At 35.0% G+C, this 12,400-nt stretch overlaps 1 long non-coding RNA gene across 1 annotated transcript in view; it reads right to left on the reverse strand.

The window, feature by feature from the left end:
* The window catches only part of LOC128775684 (uncharacterized), a 268,393-nt gene extending 257,828 nt beyond the window's left edge, over window positions 1–10,565 (reverse strand). The window contains exon 1 of the long non-coding RNA XR_008420614.1: window positions 10,473–10,565. This is a non-coding gene — a long non-coding RNA (uncharacterized LOC128775684). The remainder of the gene's footprint in view (window positions 1–10,472) is intronic.
* Between the last annotated feature and the right edge of the window lie 1,835 nt (window positions 10,566–12,400).

Genomic DNA, 12,400 nt, shown 5'->3' on the forward strand with positions numbered 1-12,400 from the left:
AATAATTTATACAACTCCACACCAAACCTCTCCCACAAGTAATTTAATTAAAAATGGGCAGAGGGCATGAATATTACATTTTTCCAAAGAACATATACACACGGCCAATAAACACATGAAAAGATGCTAAACTTCACTAATCATCAGGGAAATGTAAATCAAAACCACAATGAGATATCACTTGATACCCCTCTGAATGACTAAAATAAAAAACACAAGATGGGTGCCTAGGTGACTCAATTGCTTAAGCATCTGACTTCAGCTCACGTCATGATCTCACAGTTTATGAGTTTGAGCCACACATCGGACTCTCTGCTCTCAGCACAGAACCCACTTCAGCACCACTCTCTCTCTGCCCTTCACCAGCTAAACATTTTTTTTTAACATTTATTAATTTTTGAGAGAGCATGAGTGGGGAGGGGACAGAAAGAGAGGGAGACACAGAATCTGAAGCAGGCTCCAGGCTCCAAGCTATCAGCACAGAGCCTGATGCAGGGTTTGAACTCACCAACCACAAGATCGTGACCTGAGCTGAAGTCGGATGGTTAACTGACTGAGCCACCCAGTTGCCCCCCAAAAGTAAATTACCATTAAAAAAAACACAAGAAATGACAACTGGATGGAGAGGGTATGGATAAAAGGGAATACTCATATATTGTTGGTGGGGATGAAAGCTGGTATAGCTGCTGTGGGAAACAATATGAAAGTTCCACCAAAAAATTAAAAATGGAAATACGATATCATCCAGTAATTCTATTACTGGCTATTTATACCCCAAAACAAAAACACTAATTTGAAAATATATATGTACCCTTATGTTTAGTACAGCAGTCCTTAAAATAGCCAAGATATGGAAGCAACCCAAATGTCCATCCATTGATGAATGAATAAAGAAGTAGTATAGATATAAAATGGAATATTTAGTCAAAAAAAATGAAATCTTGCCCTTTGCAACAACATGGATGGATCGGGACAGTATAATACTTGTTGTAGATTCTAAGTCTAAAGTTCTCTCTTGGCCAGCAAGAGAGAGGGATGCAGAATGAAAAGTGAGAGATGGTTAATGTCTTGGAAAAGACAAGAGCCCAGAATAAGGGTCCTTACCCCATTTTTATTAGGATCAGAGGCTTAAAAACATGGTGATGGACGTGCACAAAGAGACAATGAAACTGTGAACATTAACTGGAGGACATGAGGGAAAGAGGTCTTGAAGATATTTGGGGTTAGGGTTTTGGGTTAATACAAAATGAAATCCGGGTGCTGGGCAGTCAGGCAGAAGGTTGTTTACAGTGGACATGAGGCACCACCTCTGTTTATCTTAGCTAGCCTAGGGGATGAGACAGGTAGGACATGTGACCTCAGTGTTAACAAGGCACCTTTTCTTTTGTTAATCAGCTCTGCTCTGGGCAGTTTCACCTGCAGTACAGCTGGTCTATAGCCCTATTTACCTGCTTACCTAATTTGGTCCTTCCTTCCTGTGAAAGCTGCTTTCTGCTATAGTACTAAATTGGGGGTGTTTTCACCCAGAATGCCAAATCTTGCTTACCTCATATACCTCTGTATTGGGGGATTTTGCACCCCCTCTCTATTCTGGGTGCTTTTGAAGCCCCCCTCAATCCTGGGTGCCTTTGCATCCCCTGCTCTATCCTGTAGTCCTTATCTTGTTTACCCAAACTAGGATGTGAGCATCCTATGGCTCTTTAATTCTTTATGCCTTGTTAATCCATTGGTGTAAGCCCAGGGAATTTCTAAGCTTGTTCCCCACAAATACTTAGTGAAATGAGTTAGTCAGAAGAAGACAAATAGCATATGATTTCAATCATATGTGGAATTTAAGCAACAACAAAAATGAAGAAAGGAAAAAAGCCTAACAAAAAACCACACTGTTCTCTAAATATAGAGAACAAACTGGTGGTTGTCAGAGGGGAGGTGGGTGAAATAGGTGCTGGGGATTAAGAGTAGACTTATTGAGATGAGCAGTGAGTAATGTATACAACTGTGAAGTCATTATATACACCTGAAATTAATGTAACACTGCATGCTAATTATACTTGAATGAAAAAAAGCTGTAGTTGACAGTCAACACATTCATGCATGCAGTGATTTGCCAAATATTTATCATTTATATGTTCATTTGAAAAGAATTGATCTATAGTAGTGTGATTTCAGAGTATATATACATCTCCAGTATTCAACTCTTATTTAACTCACCAATGGGATTTTATGCTTTTAACCAGATCTTGTACCTTTCTTGTTAAATTTGTTTTTAACTCTTTCAAATTTTTGTGTGTGATAAATGATTTTTTTCCATTTCAATTTCTAACTGGTTATAGTTAACAAAGAAAAAATAATGCTTCTTTTTGTATTTATCTTGAATCTAGCTACTTTACTGAATTCTTGTATTGGTTTTAATAGAATTTTTTATATAGAAGGTATGTGATCATATCGTGTGAAAAAACAAAAAATATTTGCTCTTCCAAATGTTTGTATCATTTAACGCAATTTGTTTTAATGCATTAATTAGAATTTCCAAAAAGATGTTGAGTAATGATGATAATAGTGACTATATCATATTCCTCATTTTAACAAGAATGCTGTTTGGTAAGACAATCACTCTTGGATTTTATTCAATATGCTGTCACATTTAGGAAGTTTCTATTCCTATTTTGCTTTGATTTTTTTTTCCCTTTTCATCATTTCATTTTCAAATACAAACATCACAGCTTCTTCTTTATTTACTTCAGGCAAATACCAACTAAATATCATTTTGAAACTTTTTCTTATTTTAAGGACAGCTTTAAACTATAGTTTGAAGAGTCAAAGAATGACTCCTGTAGCAAGTGTGCAATAAAGCTAACTCTAATACCTAATAGGGGCCGGTGATCTCAGACATCTTTTTAATGTTTTGAATTATGGCCTGATTTATGATTATACAGTTTATTTTTTTTTATTTTTTTTTTATTCATTTAAACTAGGTACAGATCTAATATTAGGTAACAATCTCCTCACGGTGGCACAGATAGCTCCAGGACAAGATACATTTGTCAAAATAAAGGAAATGGAAAAACAAGTAATATTCAGCAACATTTAAATAAGGCTCTCCAAAGTGCTAAGACTTCTAAAGGGATGGCAAAATGAGAATACAGTTATTACATCTGTCTTCTGATTCATTTGCAACTATATTTTCAAGTATGATTAATGGCCTTATAAATACGTTTCTCACTTCATCCATACCAACAAAAGATTTCAAATTAATTCACTATTTCTGACTCCTTTGCTAATGGATTTTTAAAGTCCATGGCAACAAATCAATCCAGTGCAGACTCAAATCTGTGAAATGTGATATATTCTTTTATATCCAGAAAGGAATGGGAATGTGATGCTGTAAATGATACTGAGAGATAGATTGGTACCATTTGTCCTAAACAACAAAAGTAGCATGGTCATTTCAAAATATTTAATTTCTACTACCAAAAAGTTATGTTTTTTATCTTTCCCAGACAACTAATGGGATCTGGAATATTTTAAAGGCTTAAACATAAATACTGTAGGTTTTAACCAAATATGATTTTCATTAAAATTTCTTTCCCCAGGTATTTGAAATTTAAAAGAGGCAAGATAAGAGTGTATGCACACAGGATATATAAATGGTTCTTAGCTTCAAGAAACACATATTAAAGAAGGTAACAGTGTTACTTGGAAAGCAAAAAAAAAGTTTCAGAACTGCTAAAAGAGAGATTTCTCAAGACTCACAAGAAAGAAAATTCCAAGTATTAAGGGTTGAGGATTTGTAATAAAAGACAAATAGATCAATGACACAAAATAGAGAGGCTTAAACTAATTCCAAATATAGACGGGAATATGGAATATGACAGAAGAGAGAGGTATAGCAAATAAGTGAGGAAAGGAAGACCCATTCAATAAATGATACCAGGGAAATTTGTTCTTCAGGTGGGAAACAATAAAAATAGATCCCTATTTCACCCCATTTCCACATGGATTAGAATTAGAATTGCCAAATGCAAATAATTTATAAGAAATACAAGAGAAGATATTTTGTATATTAAGTCTAGGAAGCATTTTCTTAAGTAAGGCACAAGTAAAAACCATAAAGGTAAACATCGTTTGTCTATATTAGAATTAAAATTTTGTTTATGAAAAAAGCTATTATTAAAAAAAGCTATCACAAAACTCAGTTAAATGACAAGTTGCTAACTAGGACAGTTACTTGTAACACTGCCAGGCAACTAAGGTTTAATAATAATAATAGTAATAATAGCAATAACAACAATACAGTAAATAAAGATCATTTAAAGCAAACAAACAACAACAACAACAACAACCAATATGGTAGGAAAGTTATATAATAGTATATGCCAGACACTGTTCAAAGAATCTTACATCAAACTCATTTAATCCTCCCAACAAACTCTCAGGTCCTATTATTTCCCCCATTTTACAAAGGAGGAAACTGAATCATAGGTAGATTGTGTGAATCATCCACGATCACAAGGCCAGTAAGTGCAAGAATTAGGTTACATAAATACCTCCTACAAACTGAAACAAAAAAAGAAGAATAATGCAATGGGAAAAAAACAAGGCTGTGGACATGTAATTCAAAAAAGAGGAAACTCAAACACATATCAAGACTTGCCCAATTTAACTATTAGTGAGCAAAATACAAATTAAAGCATGCATACAGTTTCACATCCATAATACTGGCAAAATATTAAAGTCTGAAAATACAAGCATTGGTAAAATATAACAAATGGGATTTTTTTTATAAATATACAACTGACATCCAGGATAGTTTTTTTTTTTCAATATATGAATTTATTGTCACAGGATAGTCTAAAAATTATAAACTCTCTAACTCAAGAACTATACTTTGAAGATGCTCTCATATGTACAAGGACAAGAAATACTGTACAAATATATCTACTGAAGCAATGATTATAGTAATTATAAATATGAAAAATTATAGGTGCACAAGTTTCAAAAGGATATCATTTCATAAACATTTTCAACAGGAAAAAAAAAAAACAGAAAAAAAAAAATATATAAAGAATTTATACAGCTCAACACCAAAATAAATAATAATAATAACAACAGGCAGAGAAACTCAATAAACATTTTTCCAAAGAAGACCTACAGATGACCAACAGTCACATGAAAAGATGGTCAACATCTCTAATCATCAGGGAAGTGAAATCAAAGCCATAATATCATCCTACAACTATGAGAATGGCTACTAGCCAAAAGACAAGAAATAACAAATGTTGGTGAAGATATGGAGAAAAGGGAACCCTTGTGAACTGCTGTGGGAAATGCAAACTGGTACAACCATTGCAGAAAATAGTATGGAGATTCCTCAAAAAATGAAAAATAAAAATACTATACATTCCAGTATTCCATTACTAAGTATTTACCCAAAGAAAATGAACATGCTAATTCAAAAAATATATGCATATATATGCATAATATATGCAAAAGGTATACCTAAAATAGAAATATAAAATATATAAAATGGATTTTATATGTATATATACATATATATATTTAATAGTCACAAAAAAAAGAGTTTACAACAACATGAATGGACCTAGAGGGTATGATGCTAAGTGAAATAAGTCAGAGACAAAGATCACATTTTAGTTAAACGTGGAATCTGAAAAAAACAAAGTAAGTGGTACGTGGATGGCTCAGTCAGTTGAGTGTCTGACTCCTGATTTTTGGCTCAGGCCATGATCTCAGGGTTGTGAGATTAGACAGTGAGTGGAGCCACAAGCTCAGTGTGGAGCCTGCTCAGGACTCTTGCTCTTTCTCTCTCTTTCTGCCCCTCCCTGACTCGTCCTTTCTTTCTCTCTCAAAATAAATAAAGATTAAAAAAATAAAAAATAACCCCCCCAAACATAATCATAATACACAGAACAAACTGGTGGTTGAAGGGAGAAGGGAGAAGGGAGAAGTTTGGGGTGGGGTAGGGGGTGATGATCAAAATAGGTGAAGGGAATTAAAAAGTACAAACTCCCAGTTATAAAATAAATAAGTCACAGGCATGAAAAGTACAGTGTAGGAAATACAGTCATTAATATTGTAGTAACATTATATGGTAACAGATAGTGACTGCACTTATTGTGGGGAGCACAGCAGTATGTATAGAAATGTCTGCTCTACGTCGTACACCTGAAACTAATATAACATGGCATGCCAACTATATTTCAGTTTTAAAAAAAAGACGCTATTAGAAGAAGAGAAAAAAGATGCTGTGAAAGAAAAATGGTAAGGGGAGAAATGGCCATGAAAGTGAAATATTCTGTGAGTAGTGACTGAAGGAAGAATGTACTTTTCAAAGAGCTCTATAGGCAGGAGAAAGGAGGAGAGAGAGAGTAACCTTCAAATCTGAGAAAGGTGAAGTCACTAACTGATCAGTGAGCCCAATGTAGCCATCAGATGTGCATATTCAGCCAGCACAGAACTCTTCAGATTTGATTAGTTTTATACGCATATGTGTGTGTATATAAATATATTTTTATATACAATCTATTTCACCATAATCTTCACAAACTCTTTGTGTCTTCCACCAGGTCATTTTGTTTATTTATGTGGCTTATAAAAACTTCTGAGTATGAAATCCTTGCAAAAGAATGAAATAAGCAGGTAGACAGAGGGTTAGATTTGGAACTAAAGAGGAATACCTCATCAAAGAGGGCAGAGAAGGAGAGAAGAGATGGTTAACACTTAAATAGAGTAATTAAAGCAGGCAAGGCTTTTAATAAGAATAAAGTTTTAGAAAAAGGGTAATGAGGATATAAATGGAGAAAACACATATGTATCTTAAAACACCACACAAATGGGTCTTTGGTATGGCCGTATGTCAAAAGAATCTTTCCTGAAAACTTTGTCCCAATTTCTTATTTTCTGCCTCCTGATATCAAGTTTCTTTTTCCCACTTGTAATCTTACCTCACTCCACACGTGTGATGTTTATCATTATTTCTTTGATTTCTAGATTTCCTCCTAAATTATGCTTTGTACTAGTCCTTTTTAGGCTACTCTAGGTAAAGTCTTCCTTGGTCTTATCTGAAAAGAAACCTGGGGATGGTCCTGTCCTTCATAAAAACAAGATCTGCTTCTACAATTTCATGAGTGTGTAAGAAGCTATCTTCTCACCAGCTCTGGACAGGTCTCATCAATGTTCTCTTCAAATCTATTCCCTTCTCATCTTCTTTAGAAACTTAAAAAACAAAAAACAAAAAAACCCCAAGTTTCAGTTTTACCATGCTTGGGAGCATGGCACAGGTGTTGAAATGTTAAATAAGGCTGCATCTCCAGAACATCATAGTAATTGGTGGATTCAGTCAATTTTGTAAAATCCTCTGCTTTCCTTTATCATTAGGGGAAAACATGGGCAGTCAATTTTATCCCCTGAGGAATAACTGCTATTTCCATTGAACCAGCTGACCAATCCAGTCAAATAAGTGGTTTACTGTTTTTTTCTCTGGTGAAATAATTAGTTGTTTAATTGAACTGAACAGATTTATAGGTTTCTTGGGTATGCATGCACAAAGCCACAATGAAAATCAATGGCTCAGTGTGACCATATAGATGAAACAATTTGAATGAAAAAATTTTTCCCACTTGCAATTAAATTTTGGCTAAGTTTCTTATCCTTGTGGGGCTTTGCTCCACTCAAAATGTGCTGGATATTTTGGAGGAATGATCAGGAGTATTATTATAAGGTAGTGGGAGTGGAGTAATGAGTGAGTTTGTCATAGGCTTGGTGGAAGACGTAAATTTATGCGTATAGAAATTAATGCACCTGCATCAAGATTTATAGATATTTTATATGCAAATGCTTTTTAGTGTAAAACACAGCTCTAAGTACTACAAGTGCACCCAAGATGAAAATGACACTCTCTACCTTTAGTGAGAATACCAGTTAAGAAACTTCTATCTGCTAGAAAGAGAATATACTGTTTGGGCTTAAACAGTTATAAAAGACAAAGAATATATCATTTCACATGACTAGACTTTTTGAGAGAGGGTAGTTTTTTTGTGTGTGATTTAATAAATGACTTAATTATGACACAAAAGACAACATCCTAGAGTAGGTTTAGTTAGGTTCTAACAAAATACCTGATAGCCAGAAAAGAGGAAGTCATGGCCAGCTACTGGTTAAGTCAGAGGCCTATCTTGGCAGCAAGTCACAAGAAGCCAGATCAAACCAGACAGGCCCAAGATGGTGGGTGCCATGACTGGAAACCCCTGACCAAATAAGGAAGGACAGAAATCCTTCTTCCAAGAAATTCCTGCCCCAAGTAATGAATTTTCCACCCCTAGTTCATAGCTGTCAAAAAAAGATAGAAACTCAAACCCTAAGGGACACCACTCACTGGCCTGTGCATGCTGCCTGCTGCTAGTGTGCTCTCTCTCGCTCATTCTCTCTCTCACCTGCACTCACACCTTGAGAGTGCACTCTCACTTTAATCCACTTTCCTATTGGCCCCACTCAACTACTGTGTCTGGTCAATCCTTGAACTCTTCCCTCTTGCCAGGAGACCAAGACCCTTCAACAACATCTTTGGGATGGGCTGGATCAAGGCCCCAGAGCCCAAGTTCTCCCTAGTACATCCAGCAACAACAGCTTCTGGTATTATTCATTCTGATATCCTCAACATGAGATCCACCCTAAGTTAAGTTCCTCTTTTGGTTACAAGGTGACTGTTAAGACAACTATAATTATATACTGTTTTGCTGATATCTAGTATTTGAATGAATATGAGTGAGTGAATATGTGAATGAGGAGGGAGAGATCAGGGGAGCTAGTGAAAGAAAGAAACTGTGGGGAAAGAAGGCAAGAACACAGAAACATTCAGTGAAACTCTTGCCTAATTCTAGAAGGTAAGCCATTCTTTTTTCTTCGGTGGGGCCAACTTAATACAGCTGTCCTAGACTAAGAATCTATAGCAACAGCAATGCCAGGTATTGGCTTAGAAGATTCAGTGATTCATTGGCCCCCACCTCCATATCAAAGAATATGCATCTTTAGTGGAGGACAGGACAAAGAAATAAAATTGTGACTTCTCTTAGAAAGTAAGAAGAAAAGAGATAGATGTTAGGTAATGAAATAATAATGTCTTCTATGACTTTGCAATTTACTTATTTTTGCACGGTAGCAGGGAAGAAGGTAAGAAAGACCTACAAACAATTATAACATAAGACATAATATAATAAGTAGACATCTTCATCAGTCACTTGGTGTTAAAAGTGAATCATGCCTTCCATTCCTGAAATAAATCCTTGTAATTCTGAATGGATATGTTACCACCAGAAATAGTCACTTTGTGAATGCTAGTTTGTACAGATATCTGTATTCCTCTGGAATTATGTTTTATTTTGGTTTTCTTTTTGTAAGTACTCAGAATGCATATTGACCTTTTAAAATTTATTGAAGATTTTTCTCTGATTTATGGCCACTTTCCACAAAGTACTAAAGGTTTCAATTACTGCAGAGGAATTACTATTTATCCAGTGAGCTAGAATTACCCATTAGTTACATGACTTGTTCTCACACATCAGCTTGTCTATGTGTTCAATTTGAATATATGCCTCAGCAAAATTTCAAATCAAAGCATGTCATGGACTATCAGGGTCATCTGCAAACAGTCAAAACCACTTACATCAAATCCATAAATGCCAAGGGTCCTCAATACAAACGTAAGCTATTAATAAATTTCATGAAAGAAGTTTGAACCAAGTATTATGGAAACTTGAAAAAGAAAAATCGTTTCCCAGCAGAGTAACTAGAAATATTAAAGCAAATTGTCATTTGCTCATGGCAGATTTAGAAGCTTCTTTTGCATCTTCTAGGATGATGATTTGATGCGGACAACCAAACAGTTCACAGATATGTACTATCCACATTAGCTTAAAAAGGGAAAACAATTCTTCATTTAAACAATAGCTTTTTGAAAAGGAAATGGAAACACATTAGACTACCTTTGTCTCGAAGACATATTCAATTATGCTTCTAAAGCATTCTTAGGAAGTACAGGGAACAAATGTGCTATCAATAGGGAAACTATTTTCAACACACAATAAGCAGATGAAGTAGGTCAGTTTTCACAACAATCAAATTGCTTGCAAGATACAGGGCATTTGCTCAAATCACACGTAGAGCAACAATTCCAGAGCGACAATTCATAAAATATGGAGAAGAAAAAGAATTACCTAGAAAAGGTCTCTTGCCTCTCTCCATGGTATTGCAGACCAGTGGCTGAACCCTAACCCAGTCTTGAAGACTCACAGCTTAAACCTACAATTCTTCTCTTGGACCATACAGCCAACTTCATACAGTGATCAAGATGGATAGTTAGCATGTCTAATTAAGCAGTTATACTGTTAGTTAGTTCTAGAGTAGTATCAGGTTAAGTTAGATTGTAAACTCATCACCAAAGGAGAATTACTTACTCTTTAAAGTCTCCTTCAGCCTTGACTTACATAGACAGGATAACTTTGCAGTAAGAAATTAACTTCTAATTAACCAGGAGATTTGGCTGTCTCTGTATAAGAAAAAAACACAAATATTTCAGACTTCATAATAATTTGGAAAGAAGATAGTAATAAAAATATGTGCAGCTGTTTTCTCAGAACACCTTGAAATAAAAGTTACTAATGCTTAGTTAGCTGTAAATATAAGAGAAAGGACTTCAGCTTTCCTTATGAAAATCTTTCCATATGCTATCTGGAAACCACTACTTTGTTTCACTAAAGCACACTTGAAATATATGAGGACATTTAAATAAATTCACTTCCTCTAAAATAAAAAAAAAAACAAAGCTAGAAGGAATGATTATTATTAAACACTCCTATCTTTGAGTTTACTTTAATGAGAACTTTACACCTAACACCTAGCTGAGAACCTACCTGCAATGAGGGAATGACTTCTTTAATAGGGCTAAAAAAGAGCATGGAGGCACTCTGGGGTAGCAAGACTGAGTGGGTCAGTAGAGTAGGGGGTACTTTGGGAACCCTGACAGTTCTTAGGATCTACAGACCAGTGAGGAATATATCAGATGAATTTCCTAAGGTGAGGTATGCACACCTACCACCTAAGAAGCTAAGAGATACAAAATGGGGACTCTCAAAACTAACCTATCTCTTTAAAAATCATTGCTTCCTCCTGTGTTGTTAGTTGCCTATGGCTTTATGGATCCAAGCATCATTACTAATTTATTGAGCACCTACTATATGCCAGGCACTCTACAATTACCTTACACAGATTATATTACTTAATCTTTAAAACAGTGGTAGGTATATACTCCATGCTTTACAGACAAGACAACTGAGTAATCTTATACCACTTAACTTGAAATGACAGCATTATAATGTGAACCCATTATAATGTGTTCTGACTTCAAAGACAATGTCCTTAAAATATGTAATATTTTCTCTGGGTTCCTATTCACATTCAATCTGACCTTCTTCCTATGTGGCTATAATTGTGGCTCATCTTAATTATTTTCTGTCCTCATGGATCCTTTATTCTAGAAATTCTTTATTATTTTCTGATCACAACTTTTTCCTCTGTGACCAGTCTTTTTTGGCTAAGAGCTAAAAGTCTGCTGCATTAGCCTGTTTTCAGTAACCTTGGCTAATTTGCCCCATACCAACAACTAATTTCCCAAATCCTTGATCTGAAAGAGAAAGCATGTAAACATGTAAGAAGGGAAAGAAAAGGAAAGTTGATGGGGCCAAAGTCAACATTTTACTTTTAAAATTAAACCTAAAGTTAATAGGTACTAATATGGTAGCATCTTTGGAAGTCCGTGTGATGCCATGACCTTCAGGTAAGTTACTTAACTTCTCGGACACACTCAGTTAACAAATTATATTTGAGACCTACTTGGAAAAATTGACATATCCCCTGCTCTCATGGGAACTACAATCTACAAAACAGTGAATAATAATCAAACTCTTGAAGAGTAACTGTGAAAATTAATAGCTCATAATAAGTAGACATTTGTTTAAATTCCATTTACTACTTCTGGGTAGATATCAAATGCTATTGATTCCAGTTTAGTTTAATCTAAATCATGCTTCTAAATTGTTATTACCAGTATTTGAGTTATGAAACCAAGGCAACTATTGATGTCTTCCTTCATCCTTACAAGTCCAAGCCTAAGTACAGAAGAAGCAGAAGAAAGGTAAATTGACAGAAGTACCAGACTGAATTGCTAGCGAGTGCTTTTCCTGTACAGAAATTGTAGGACTTTGTTGGCCTTATTGCACCTAGAGTAAAAGCATGGCTTTTGAAAAAAAATGCAAAGTGCTAACACTTTAACAAGCTTTTATTTTACTTGGAAAAATACCTACAGCTATGGCATCATAGTATGTTC

This window comes from Panthera pardus, unplaced genomic scaffold (genome assembly GCF_024362965.1).
Source record: "Panthera pardus isolate Hobbes unplaced genomic scaffold, ASM2436296v1 HiC_scaffold_8, whole genome shotgun sequence".
NCBI lineage: Eukaryota > Metazoa > Chordata > Mammalia > Carnivora > Felidae > Panthera > Panthera pardus.